Here is a 13,465-nt window from a genome sequence, read left to right as displayed (position 1 = left end):
AAGGATAACATTTAAACTGGTGAAATGTTCCTCACGTGTGTGTGTGTGTGTGTGTGTGTGTGTGTGTGTATGCGCACATATGGAAATATCTCCAAGATATATCATCAAGTAAAAGATAAGGTACAGAACAATGAGCATTTTGTGTTTCCTTCATTCACACACACACATACTTCTATGTATATACTTATATAGGAGAATAAGGAATTTTTCTTCTGGAAATCATCACAAAAATATTTTTAACAGTGGTTTTCCTTCAGGGAGAGTGACCTAGTTGGGGAGGAGCATGAATTTCATTTTTTACTTTGAACTGTTTGAATTTTCAAACCTCATACATTAATTGTTTTTTTAAAGATTATCTAGAAAGTGAATATATACTGACTTTTGTTTCTTTCTTTGTATTCCTATGTATAAGAAAATTATAACTGTTATATTGAGAAAATTAATGACTTCTCATTTTCTCTAGGATAAAGGTCAAACTCTTTAGCATGGCTTATATGGCCCTTTGTAATTTAGCTCCTCCTACCTAATCTTTCTAGCTCACTGTTTGTCGTTCCTCACCTCATACTCTGTGTTCCACCCATACTGGAGTTCTATCAGTTTGTCCGTTTTCCAAGGTACTACATGCTTTCTCTTACCTCCAGACTTTATATGTTGTTCTATCTGGCTCAAACACTCTTCACTCTATTATTCTTACCACTCATCTTTTGGGTCTCAGTTTAGAATTCCCTTCCTCCAAGTGGTTTTCCCTGACTTCCTGTGTTTCTCAGTTAGGTGGCCCTTCCATGTGCTCCCAAAACACAATGTGTATTTAACCAGAGTTTATTCAAATTCCTTGTTTAACTGCCTGTCTTCACAGCTTATAATAGAAACCCTCTGAATTCAGGGATCACATCTTTCTTGCTTCCCATTGTAGCCTCAGAGCCTAGCACAACACTTCATATAGACTTGGTGCTCAATAAACATTTGCTAGATGAATGAATGATGAACAAAGTAATCAATAAGACACTCTTTGGGCATGGTCAGCAAAATCTTAAGAGAAAACAGCTGCATTCATAACCTTCATTTGGGAAGATGACTTAGGTGGGACTTTTCCAGTTTTAAGGTTGGCTTAGTTGTACTTGATAGTTTCACTATTTGACCAACAAGTCTGTTACCAAAACGTCCTGTGTGTCTGTCACTGCCAGTCCCTATGCTTTTCGAATTGACCCATTGTAATGAGCCTGGCCCAGTTCCTCTAAGCACCTAACCCCCAAATCCACCTGGGGTACCTCGGGTTAGAAGAATAGTGAGCAAAAAAGGCCTCAGAAGGCATGGATGGTGTTTACTTCCATATTAGGTTGCTTCCCAGGGCTCTTAAAGGAGCTGCATTTACCTGTTTTATATTCTGGGTTAAGCAGCCATGTAGACCTTCATTCAAAGAAACTGTTCTTAGCAAAATAAATCAGAAAACTCCCAATACAACAATCTTTCCTTATGACTATACAAACTCTGTTTGGATGCCTCCAATAATTGAGAGCTCACGATCTCCCAAGACAACTCATTCAACTTCCCAGTTATTTTCCTTATATTAAATAGCTAAATATTTGCCTTCCTCTACCTTCTGTTTATTGGTTCATTTTTCTACTGAATTTAGGACTCCTGAGCAAAAATTCTAGTCAATGTCATCTAACCTCTTTTTAACAGCAAAAAACTAGCTGTCTTGTGGACAATATTTCCTCTCTTGGGCATGTACAATGCAGTGCTGACTCCCAGGTCTCATCTTTTCTTTGTTCTCATGTCAATATTTTCTTCATTCCCAGAGAATTATGGTAGGAAATGCCACATTCAGGAGACCTTCAAGATGGCGAAGTAGTAAGACATGGAGATCATCTTCCTCCTGACAAATATATCAGAAATACATCTACATGTGGAACAGCTCCTACAGAACACATACTGAATGCTGGCAGAAAACCTCAGACTTCCCAAAAGGCAAAAAACTCCCCACATACCTGGGTAGGGAAGAAGAAAAAAGGAAAAACAGAGACATAAGAATAGGGACAGGACCTGCACCTCATGGAGGGAGCTGTGAAAGAGGAAAAGTTTCCACACACTAGGAAGCTCCTTCACTGGCAGAGATGGGGGTGGGGAAGCTTCAGAGCCACAGAGGAGAGCACAAGAGCAGGGGTACATAGGGAAAAGCGGAGACATTCCCGCACAGAGGATCTGTGCCGACCAGCACTCACCAGCCTGAGACGCTTGTCTCTCACCTGCCAGGGCGGGTGGGACTGGAAGCTGAGGCTCAGGCTTCAGAGGTCAGATCCCAAGGAGAGGACTGGGGTTGGCTGCATGAACACAGCCTGAAGGGGGCTAGTGTGCCACAGCTAGCCAGGAGGTTGTCCAGGAAAATGCCTGGAGATTCCTAAGAGGCAAGAGATCATTGTTTTGGGGGTGTATGAAGAGAGGGGATTCAGAGAACCGCCTAAACGAGCTCCAGAGACTGGCTTGAGCTGCGGCTATCAGTGAGGAACACAGAGACAGACATTAAATGTTAAGGCTGCTGCTGCAGCCACCAAGAAGCCTGTGTGCAAGCACAGGTCTCTAACCACACTTCCCTGCCCAGGAGCCTGTGCAGTCTGCCACTGCCAGGGTCCTGGGATGCAAGGACAATTTCCCTGGGAGAACACATGGCACGCTTCAGGTTGTTGCAACATCTTGATGGGCTCTGCCGCCGCAGGCTCGCCCTACCTTCTGTACCCCTCCCTCCCCCCGTCCTGAGTGAGCCAGAGCCCCCTAATCAGCTGCTACTTTAACACCGTCCTGTCTGAGCAAAGAACAGATGGTCTCAGGCAACCTACATGCAGAGGTGGGGCCAAATCCAAAGCTGAACCACAGGAGCTGTGCAAACAAAACAGAGAAAGGGAAATATTTCCCAGCAGCCTCAGGAGCAGTGGATTAAGTCTCCACAGTCAACTTGATGTATCCTGCATCTCTGGAATACCTGGAAAGAAAACGAATCATCCCAAAATTGATTCGGTCAATTTTGGGAGCTACTGTAGGCTTAGGGTTTGCTTTCTGCCTCTAATTTTTTTCTGGTTTTAGTTTATCTTAGTTTAGTATTTAGAGTTCATTGTCATTGGTAGATTTGTTTATTGATTTCATTGCTCTCTTCCTTTTTTTTTTACACATAGATATGCATATATATTTTTCCTTTTTCTCTTTTTGTGTGTATGTGTATGCTTCTTTGTGTGAGTTTGTCTGTATAGCATTGCTTTTACCATTTGTCCTAGGGTTCCCTCCATCCGTTCTTTTTGTTTGTTTTGTTGGTTTTAGTATAGGTTTTAGTGCTTGTTATCATTGGTGGATTTGTTTTTTGGTTTCTTTGCTCTCGTCTTTCTTTCTTTTTTTATTACTTTTAATTTTTTATTTTAATAGTTTTATTTTTCTTCTTCCTTTCTTTCTTTTTTTCTCCCTTTTCTTCTGAGCTATGTGGCTGACAGGGTCCTGGTGCTCCAGCTGTGTGTCAGGCATGTGCCTCTGAAGAGGGAGAGTGAAGTTCAGGAAATTGGTCCACCAGAGAAATCCCAGCTCCAAGTAATATCAAACGGCAAAAGCTCTCACAGAGATCTGCATCTCAATGCTAGGACAAAGCTCCATTCAACAACCATCAAGCTACACTGCTGGAAACCCTATGCCAAACAACTAGCAAGACAGGAATGCAAACACACCCATTAGCAGAGAGGCTGCCTAAAATCATTATAAGGTCACAGACACCCCAAAACACACCACCAGACATGGTCCTGACCACCAGAAAGAAAAGATCCAGCCTCATCCTCCAGAAAGGAGGCAGCAGTGCCCGCCACCAGGAAGGCTAGACAACCCACTGAACCAACTATAGCCACTGGGAGCAGACACCAAAAATAATTGGAACTACGAACCTGCAGACTGAAAAATGGAGAACCCAAACACAGTAACTTAAGCAAAATGAGAATACAGACAAACACACAGCAGATTAAGGAGAAAGGCTAAAACCCACCAGACCAAACAAATGAAGAGGAAATAGGCAGTCTACCTGAAAAAAAAATCATAATAATGATAGTAAAGATGATCCAAACTCTTGGAAATAGAATGGAGAAAATACAAAAAGGTTCAACAAGGACCTAGAAGAAATAAGAGCAAACAAAAAATGATGAAGAATACAATAAACGAAATTTAAAATTCTCTAGAAGGAATCAATAGCAGAATAACTGAGGTAGAAGAATGGATAAGTAACCTGGAAGATAAAATAGAGGAAATAACTACTGCAGAGCAGAATAAAGAAAAAAAGAATGAAAAGAATTGAGGACAGTATCAGAGACTTCTAGGACAAAATTAAACAAACCAATATTCGAATTATAGAGGTCCCAGAAGAGAAGAGAAAAGAAAGGGTCTGAGAAAATATTTGAAGATTAAAGATGAAAACTTCCTTAATATGGGCAAGACAATAGTCAGTCAAGTCCAGGAAGCACAGAGAGTCCCATACAAGATAGAAACAAGGAGAAACAAACAAAGACACATATTAATCAAACTATCAAACATTAAATACAAAGAAAAAAATTTAAAAGCAGCAAGGGGAAAGCAAGAAATAGCATACAAGGGAATCCCCATAAAGTTAACAGCTGATCTTTCAGCAGAAATTCTGAAAGCCAGAAGGGAGTGGCAGGACATATTTAAAGTGATGAAAAGGAAAACCCTACAAGATTACTCTAACCAGCAAGGATCTCATTCAGATTCATCAGAGAAATTAAAACCTATACAGACAAGGAAAAGCTAAGAGAATTCAGCACCACCAAACAAGCTTTACAACAAAAGCTAAAGGAACTTCTCTAGGCAGGAAACAGAAGAGAAGGAAAAGACCTACAATAACAAACCCCAAACAACTAAGAATGGTAATAGGAAAATACATATTGATAATTACCTTAAATGTAAATGGATTAACTGCTCCAACCAAAAGACATAGACTGGCTGAATGGATACAACAACTAAACCCGTATATATATGCAGCTTACAATAGACCCACATCAGACCTAGGGACACATACAGACTGAAAGTCAGGGGATGGAAAAAGATATTCCATGCAAGTGGAAATCAAAAGAAAGCTGGAGTAGCAATTCTCATACCAGACAAAATAGACTTCAAAATAAAGACTATTAAAAGAGACAAAGAAGGACACTACATAATGATCAAGGGATCAAACCAAGAAGAAGATAGAACAATTGTAAATATTTATACACCCAACATAGGACCACCACAATACAAAGGCAAATGATAACAGCCATAAAAGGGGAACTCGATAGTAACACAATCATAGTAGGGAACTTTAACACCTCACTTTAACCAAAGGGCAGATCATCCAAAATGAAAATAAATAAGGAAACACAAGCTTTATATGATACATTTAACAAGATAGACAATTGATATTTATAGGACATTCCACCCAAAAAAAGCAGAATAAAATTTCTTCTCAAGTGCTCATGGAACATTCTCCAGGAGGAGTCATATCGTGGGTCACAAATCAGGCCTTGGTAAATTTAAGAAAATTGAAATCATATCAAGTATCTTTTCTGACCACAACACTACAAGAGTGGATATCAATTACAGGAAAATATCTATAAAAATTAAAAATACATGGAGGCTAAAATATACACTGCTAAATAACCAACAGATCACTGAAGAAATCAAAGAGGAAATCAAATCATTGTGTAAACACAATGACCCAAAACATATGGGATGCAACAAAAGCAGTTCAAATAAGGAAGTTTATAGCAATACAATCCTACCTCAATAAACAAGAAACATCTCAAATAAAAAACTTAACCTTGTAACTAAAGCAGTTAGAGAAAGAACAAAAAAAAAAAGCAAAAGTTAACAGAAGGAAAGAAATCATAATGATCAGAGCAGAAATAAATGAAAATGAAATTAAGGAAGCAATAGCAAAGAGCAATAAAACTAAAAGTTGGTTACTTGAGAAGAAAGACAAAATTGATAAACCATTAGCCAGACTCATCAAGAAAAAAAGGGAGAGGACTCAAATCAATAGAATTCGAAATGAAAAAGGAGAAGTAAAAACTGACACTGAAGAAATACAAAGGATCATGAGAGATTAGTAAAAGCAACTATATGCCAATAAAATGGACAACCTGGAAGAAATGGACAAATTCTTATAAAAGCACAACCTTCCGAGACTGAACCAGGAAGAAAGATAAAATATAAACAGACAAATCACAAGCACTGAAATTGAGACTGTGATTAAAAATCTTCCAACAAACAAAAGCCCAGGACCAGATGGCTTCACAGGTGAATTCTATCAAACATTTAGAGAAGAGCTAACACCAATCCTACTCAAACTCCTACAAAATATAGCAGAGGGAGTAACACTCGCAAACACATTCTACAAGGTCACCATCACCCTGATACCAAAACCAGACAAAGATATCACAAAAAAAGAAAACTACAGGCCAGTATCACTGATGAACATAGATGCAAAATTCCACAACAAAATACTATCAAACAGAATCCGACAGCACAGTAAAAGGATCATACAACATGGTGAAGTGGGGCTTATCCCAGGAATGCAAGGATTCTTCAATATATGCAAATCAATCAATGTGATACACCATATTAACAAACTGAAGGATAAAATCCATATGATCATCTCAATAGATGCAGAAAAAGCTTTCAACAAAATTTAACACCCATTTATGATAAAAACCGTACAGAAAGTAGGCATACGGGGAACAGACCTCATCATGATAAAGGTCGTATATAACTAACCCACAGCCAATATCGTTTTCAAAGGTGAAAAACTGAAACCATTTCCACTAAGATAAGGAGCAAGACAAGGTTGCCCACTCTCACCACTCTTATTCAACATAAGTTTTGGAAGTTTTAGCCACAGCAGTCAGAGAAGAAAAAGAAATAAACGGAATCCAAATCCGAAAAGAAGAAATAAAGCTGTCACTGTTTACTGATGACATGATACTATACACACAGAATCCTAAAGATGCTACCAGAAAACTAATAGAGCTAGTCACTGAATTTGGTAAAGTAGCAGGATACAAAATTAATGCACAGAAATCTCTGGCATTCCTATACACTAGTGATGAAAAATCTGAAAGAGAAATTAAGGAAACACTCCCATTTACCACCGCATCAAAAAGAATAAAATACCTAGGAATAAACCTACCTAAGGAGACAAAAGATCTGTATGCTGAAAACTATAAGAAACTGATGAAAGAAATGAAAGATGATACAAATAGATGGAGAGATATACCATGTTCTTGGATTGGAAGAATCAACATTGTGAAAATAACTATACTACACAAAGCAATCTACAGATTCAATGCAAACCTTATCAAAGTACCAATGGCTTTTTTCACAGAACTAGAACAAAATATTTCACAATTTGTATGGAAATGGAAAAGACTCCTGTTAGCAATCTTGACAAAGAAAAATGGCGTTGGAGGAATCAGGCTCCCTGAGTTCAACTATACAACAAAGCTACAGTAATGAAGAAAGTATGGTATTGGCACAAAAGCAGAACTATAGATCAATGGAACAGGATAGAAAACCCAGAGATAAACCCAGGCACATATGGTCACATTATCTTTGATAAAGGAGGCAAAATATACAATGGAGAAAAGACAGACTCTTCAATATCTGGTGCTGGGAAAACTGGACAGCTACTGTAATAGAATGAAATTAGAACACTCCTTTACACCATACAGAAAAATAAACTCAAAATTGATTAAAGAACTAAATGTAAGGCCAGACACTATAAAACGCTTAGAGGAAAACATAGGCAGAACACTCTATGACATAAATCACAGCAAGATCCTTTTTGACCCACCTCCTAGAGAAATGGAAATAAAAACAAAAATAAAAAAATGGGACCTAATGAAATCTAAAAGCTTTTGCACAGCAAAGGAGATGATAAACAAGGCAAAAAGAAACCCCTCAGAATGGAAGAAAATATTTGCAAGTGAAGCAACTGACAAAGGATTAATCTCTAAAATTTACAAGTAGCTCATGCAGCTCAATAACAAAAAAACAAACAACCCAATCAAAAAATGGGCAGAAGACCTAAATAGACATTTCTCCAAAGAAGGCATACAGATAGCCAGGAAACACATGAAAGGATGCTCAACAGCACTAATCATCAGAGAATTGCAAATCAAAACTACAGTGAGGTATCACCTCACACCAGTCAGAATGGCCATCATTAAAATATCTACAAACAATAAACGCTGGAGAGGGTACGGAAAAAATGGATCCCTCTTGTACTGTTGGTGGGACTGTAAATTGGTACAGCCTCTATGGAGAACAGTATGGAGGTTTCTTCAAAACTAAAAATAGAACTACTATACGACCCAGCAATCCCACTCCTGGGATATATCTGAGAAAACCATAATTCAAAAAGAGTCATGTACTACAATGTTCATTGCAGCTCTATTTACAATATCCAGGACATGGAAGCAACCTAAGTGTCCATCGGCAAATGAATGGATAAAGAAGATGTGGCACATATACACAATCTAATATTACTCGGCCATAAAAAAGATGAAATTGAATTATTTTTAGTGAGGTTGATGGACCTAGCATCTGTCACACAGATTGAAGTAAGTCAGAAGATAAAAACAAATACCATATTCTAATACATATATATCAATCTAAAATAAGGTTTTGAAGAACTTAGGTGCAGGACAAGAATAAAGACCCAGACTTAGAAATTGGACTTGAGGATATGGGGAGGGGGAATGATAAGCTGGGACGAAGAGAGTGGCATCGACATATATATACTACCAAATTTAAAATAGATAGCTAGTCGTAAGCAGCTGCAAAGCACAGGGAGATCATCTCGGTGCTTTTTGACCACCTAGAGGGGTGGGATAGGGAGAGTGGCAGGGAGATGCAAGAGGGAGGAGATATTGGGATATATTTATGGCTGATTCACTTCATTAAAAAGCCAAAACTAACACATCATTGTAGAGCAATTATACTCCAATAAAACTGTTAAAAATATATATATGGTAACTTCTGAATGTATTGATTTTAGCAGTATTGCATTAATAATTAATTTCCAATATTTTTTTCTTTTAATTATTATTTATTCAAATTTGAAATACAAAAAAGAAAAAGAAAAGAAAATGCCACATTGGTGGCTGGCTTAACCACTGACAAGAGGAAGCAGTCATCTCCATGATATCATTTAAGGGACTCAAAAGCACTTGCACTGCCTCTAAACATGACATCTTTGTTCCGAGTAATTGGACCTAGTAGTGAGAAATATATTCTAGTACTCTCTATGCCACAATCTTATGTGTTACCTGGGGTGGCCTATTTTCCTTCTTTGGTCTTAGTCTTGTCACTTGTACAAGGAGAGCCTTGTATTAGCTGGTCTTTGAGGTCTCTTTCAGTTCTCACATCCTATATGTCCATGATCCAGTCTTTTGAATTAGAGCCCACCAGCATCCAGAAAGCTTATGCAAATGTCTGAATACTATTTATACGCCCTCTGTGTTTGCCTGAGTAAGTTTATGGGAAGTTCACCATTTGGGGAAATGAATCATGTACAGTTTCAAAACCTGAATCTTTATTCACATTCATTAAATGCAGACACTCTCACAATCCAGCATCTCTTCCAGGAAATGTGAACACAATCTAATCTCAGGATATAACCCAGGTTATAGTAGATGGGTCCCTTCTCAGCCTTATTTTCAAAAACATTTGATCTATTCCTTTGGCTACCTGTTACTCTTTTGCAGTGTATTAGGGAGTGAGGTAGGCAAAATAATGCCTCTCCCAAAGATGTTCATATCTTAATCCCCAGAACCTATGAATATGTTACATGAACAAGAGGAATTAAGGTTGCAGATGGAATTATGGTTGCTTATCAGCTGACAACCCACCTGCAACTGAATATTTTAATTTCACTTTAATTCTCTGCCACTTCCTTATTGTGAAATTCAGGCAAGTTTCTTAAACCTCATTGTGCTTCAGTTCCCTCATCTATAAGATGGAGATAGTAATACCTCACAAGATTGTTTTGACGAATACCTCACAAGATTGTTTTGATGATTACATGAATAAATACATGGTAAGTATATAAATAGCTCCTAGCACATACAAGATACTCAATAAATATTAGTATTACTCGTGAAATCTTCATAAATTTTACTAATAGGTTTGACTGCTATGTTTTAGTCAAAGGAATCCATAATTTCTGCTTCTCTGATTCACTTAAATTTTATAAGAACTATAAGGAGACTTTTCTTTCTGAGGCAGTGTTTAGATATAAAAATAGTGTGAGGCAAAAAAATTATAGATGCCAAAAGGAAATATCAGTTTATAAACAGAGCCTAATTTTGGAGTGTAAACATGTTCCATCTCTCCCCCCACACCTTACTTGAAATGTTTTTCCTTTCACTAATCCAAATCCTTCCTGTCCTAGAAGGATGAGTTTAAATTCCATCTTCTCCAGAAATTCTTCTCTGACTCTAGTCTTCATGAATTGCTTTCACTTCTTAGGTTCTAGAGCAGTTTTAGTTGGTACCAAGTAACATTGTTTTTAGTTCAATAATGTCTCATATCACGTTCTAGTAACTCAGTGTAGGAATTTTGTCTTATAAAGAGGGCAAGATATCTATCATCTCCCTAATCACCAGGACTGATTCACATGACTCACATGGTTACCTTTTCTTCTTTAGTACACTCCTGGTGATGAAAGGAGTGCAATGGGCATTGCAGACACATAGTAGTCTGACTGCCAATCCCAATGTGAAGGAAAATGTGTGAGCATTGTTTAAAAGCGGGTTTACTGGGTTCATTATTTGGATCTCTTAGAGTCAGGCATACTGTTCTGCACATAATATCTGTTGGATGGATGCACAAAGGAATACAATGCTGGCACATACTAACAAAGTACAAAGTAGATTCACCAAAATCTAATGAGCTAATGAATACTTAGATTAAAATTGTTATTCTGGCAAAAAGTATGGTTTTGGGGAAGGCAAATACTTTCCTTCAATATTTTTAAAAACAAAAACATTTTTAATTGGGGTATAGTTGTTTTACAATGTTGCGTTAGTTTCTACCATACAGTGAAGTGGAATTCCCTGTGCTATAGAGGAGGCTCTATGAGTTATCTGTTTTATACATATTAGTGTGTATATGTTAATCCCAATCTCCCAATTCATCTCACCCTGCCTATCAACCCTTGGTGTCCATACTTTTGTTCTCTACATCTGTGTCTCTATTTCTTCCTTGCAAACCAGCTCATCTGTACCATTTTTCTAGATTCCACAAATATGCCTTAATGTACAATATTTGTTTTTCTCTTTCTGACTTACTTCACTCTGTATGACAGTCTCTAGGTCCATCCAGGTCTCTACAAATGACCCAGTTTTGTTCCTTTATATGGCTGAGGAATATTCCATTGTATAAAGTACCACATCTTTATTCATCTGTTGATGGACATTTAGGTTGCTTCCATGACCTGGTTATTGTAAATAGTGTGGCAATGAACATTGGAGTGCATGTGTCTTTTTGAATTATGGTTTCTCTGGATACATTCCCAGTAGTGGGATTGCTGTGTCATATGATAATTCTATTTTTAGTTTTATAAGGAAGCTCCATACTGTTCTCCATAGTGGCTGTATCAATTTACATTGCCAATAGTGCAAGAAGGTTCCCTGTTCTCAACACCCTCTCGAGAATTTATTGTTTGTAGATTTTCTGATGATACCCATTCTAACTGTGTGAGGTGATACCTCATTGTAGTTTTGATTTGCATTTACCCAATAATTAGTGATGTTGAGAATCTTTTCATGTGCTGCTTGGATATCTGTATTTTTTCTTTGCAGAAATGCCTATTTAGGTCTTCCACCCATTTTTGCATTGGGCTGTTTGTTTTTTTGATATTGAGCTGCATGAGCAGTTTGTATAATTTGGAGATTAATGCTTTGTCCATTGATACACTTGCAAATATTTTCTCCCATTCTGAGGGTTGTCTTTTCGTCTTGTTTATGTTTTCCTTTCCCGGGCAAAAGCTTTATAAGTTTCATTAGGTCCCATTTATTTTGTTTTTATCCCCATTACACTAGTAGGTGCATCAAAAAGATCTTGTTGTGATTTATGTCCATGAGTGTTCTTCCTATGTTTTCCTCTAAGAGTTTTATAGTGTCCTCTGGTCTTACATTTAGGTCTTTAATCCATTTTGAGTTTATTTTTGTGTATGGTGTTAGGGAATGTCCTAATTTTATTCTTTTACATGTAGCTGTCCAATTTTCCCAGAACCACTTACTGAAGAGACTGTCTTTTCTCCATTGTATATCCTTGTCTAGTTTGTCATAGATTAGTTGACCATAGGTGCTTGGGTTTATCTCTGGGTTTTCTATCCTGTTCCATTGATCTGTATTTCTGTTTTTGTGCCAGTACCACACTGTCTTGATTACTGTAGCTTTGTAGTATACTCTGAAGACAGAGAGCCTGATTCCTCCAGCTCCGTTTGTCTTTCTCAAGATTGCTTTAGCTATTCGGGGTCTTTTGTGTTTCCATACAAATTGTGAAATTTTTTTGTTCTAATTCTGTGAAAAATGCCATTGGCAATTTGATAGGGATTGTATTTAATCTGTAGATTGCTTTGGGTAGCACAGTGATTTTCACAATATTGATTTTTTCCAATCCAAGAACATGGTATATCTCTATATCCATTTGTGTCGTCTTTGATTTCTTTCATCACTGTCTTATAGTTTTCTGCATACAGGTCTTTTGTCTCCGTAGATAGGTTTATTCCTAGGTATTTTATTCTTTTTGTTGCAATGGTGCATGGGATGGTTTCCTTAATTTCTTTTTCTGATCTTTTGTTGTTAGTGTATAGGAATGCAAGAGATTTCTGTGCATTAATTTTGTATCTTGCAACTTTACCAAATTCACTGATTGGCTCTAGTAGTTTTCTGGTGGCATCCTTAGGATTTTGTATATATAGTATCATGTCATCTGCAAATAGTGACAGTTTTAATTCTTCTTTTCCAGTTTGAATTACTTTTATTTCTTTTTCTTCTCTGATTGCTGTGGCTAGGACTTCCAAAACTATGTTGAATAATAGTGGCAAGTTCCTGATCTTACAGGAAATGTTTTCAGTTTTTCACCATTGAGAATGATGTTTGCTATGGATTTGTCATATATGGCCTTTATTATGTTGAGGAAGGTTCCCTCTGTGCCAATTTTCTGGAATGTTTTTTATCATAAATGGGTGTTGAATTTTGTCAAAATCTTTTTCTGCATCTATTGAGATTATCATATGGTTTTTATTCTTCAATTTTTTAATATGGTGTATCACACTGATTGATTTGCATATATTAAAGAATCCTTGAATCCCTGGGATAAATCCCAATTGATCATGGTGTACAATCCTTTTAATGTGTTGTTGGATTCTGTTTGCTAGTATTTT

The sequence above is a fragment of the Tursiops truncatus genome, chromosome X, assembly GCF_011762595.2.
Source record: "Tursiops truncatus isolate mTurTru1 chromosome X, mTurTru1.mat.Y, whole genome shotgun sequence".
Lineage (NCBI taxonomy): Eukaryota > Metazoa > Chordata > Mammalia > Artiodactyla > Delphinidae > Tursiops > Tursiops truncatus.
Note: the sequence above shows the minus strand (reverse complement) of the source record.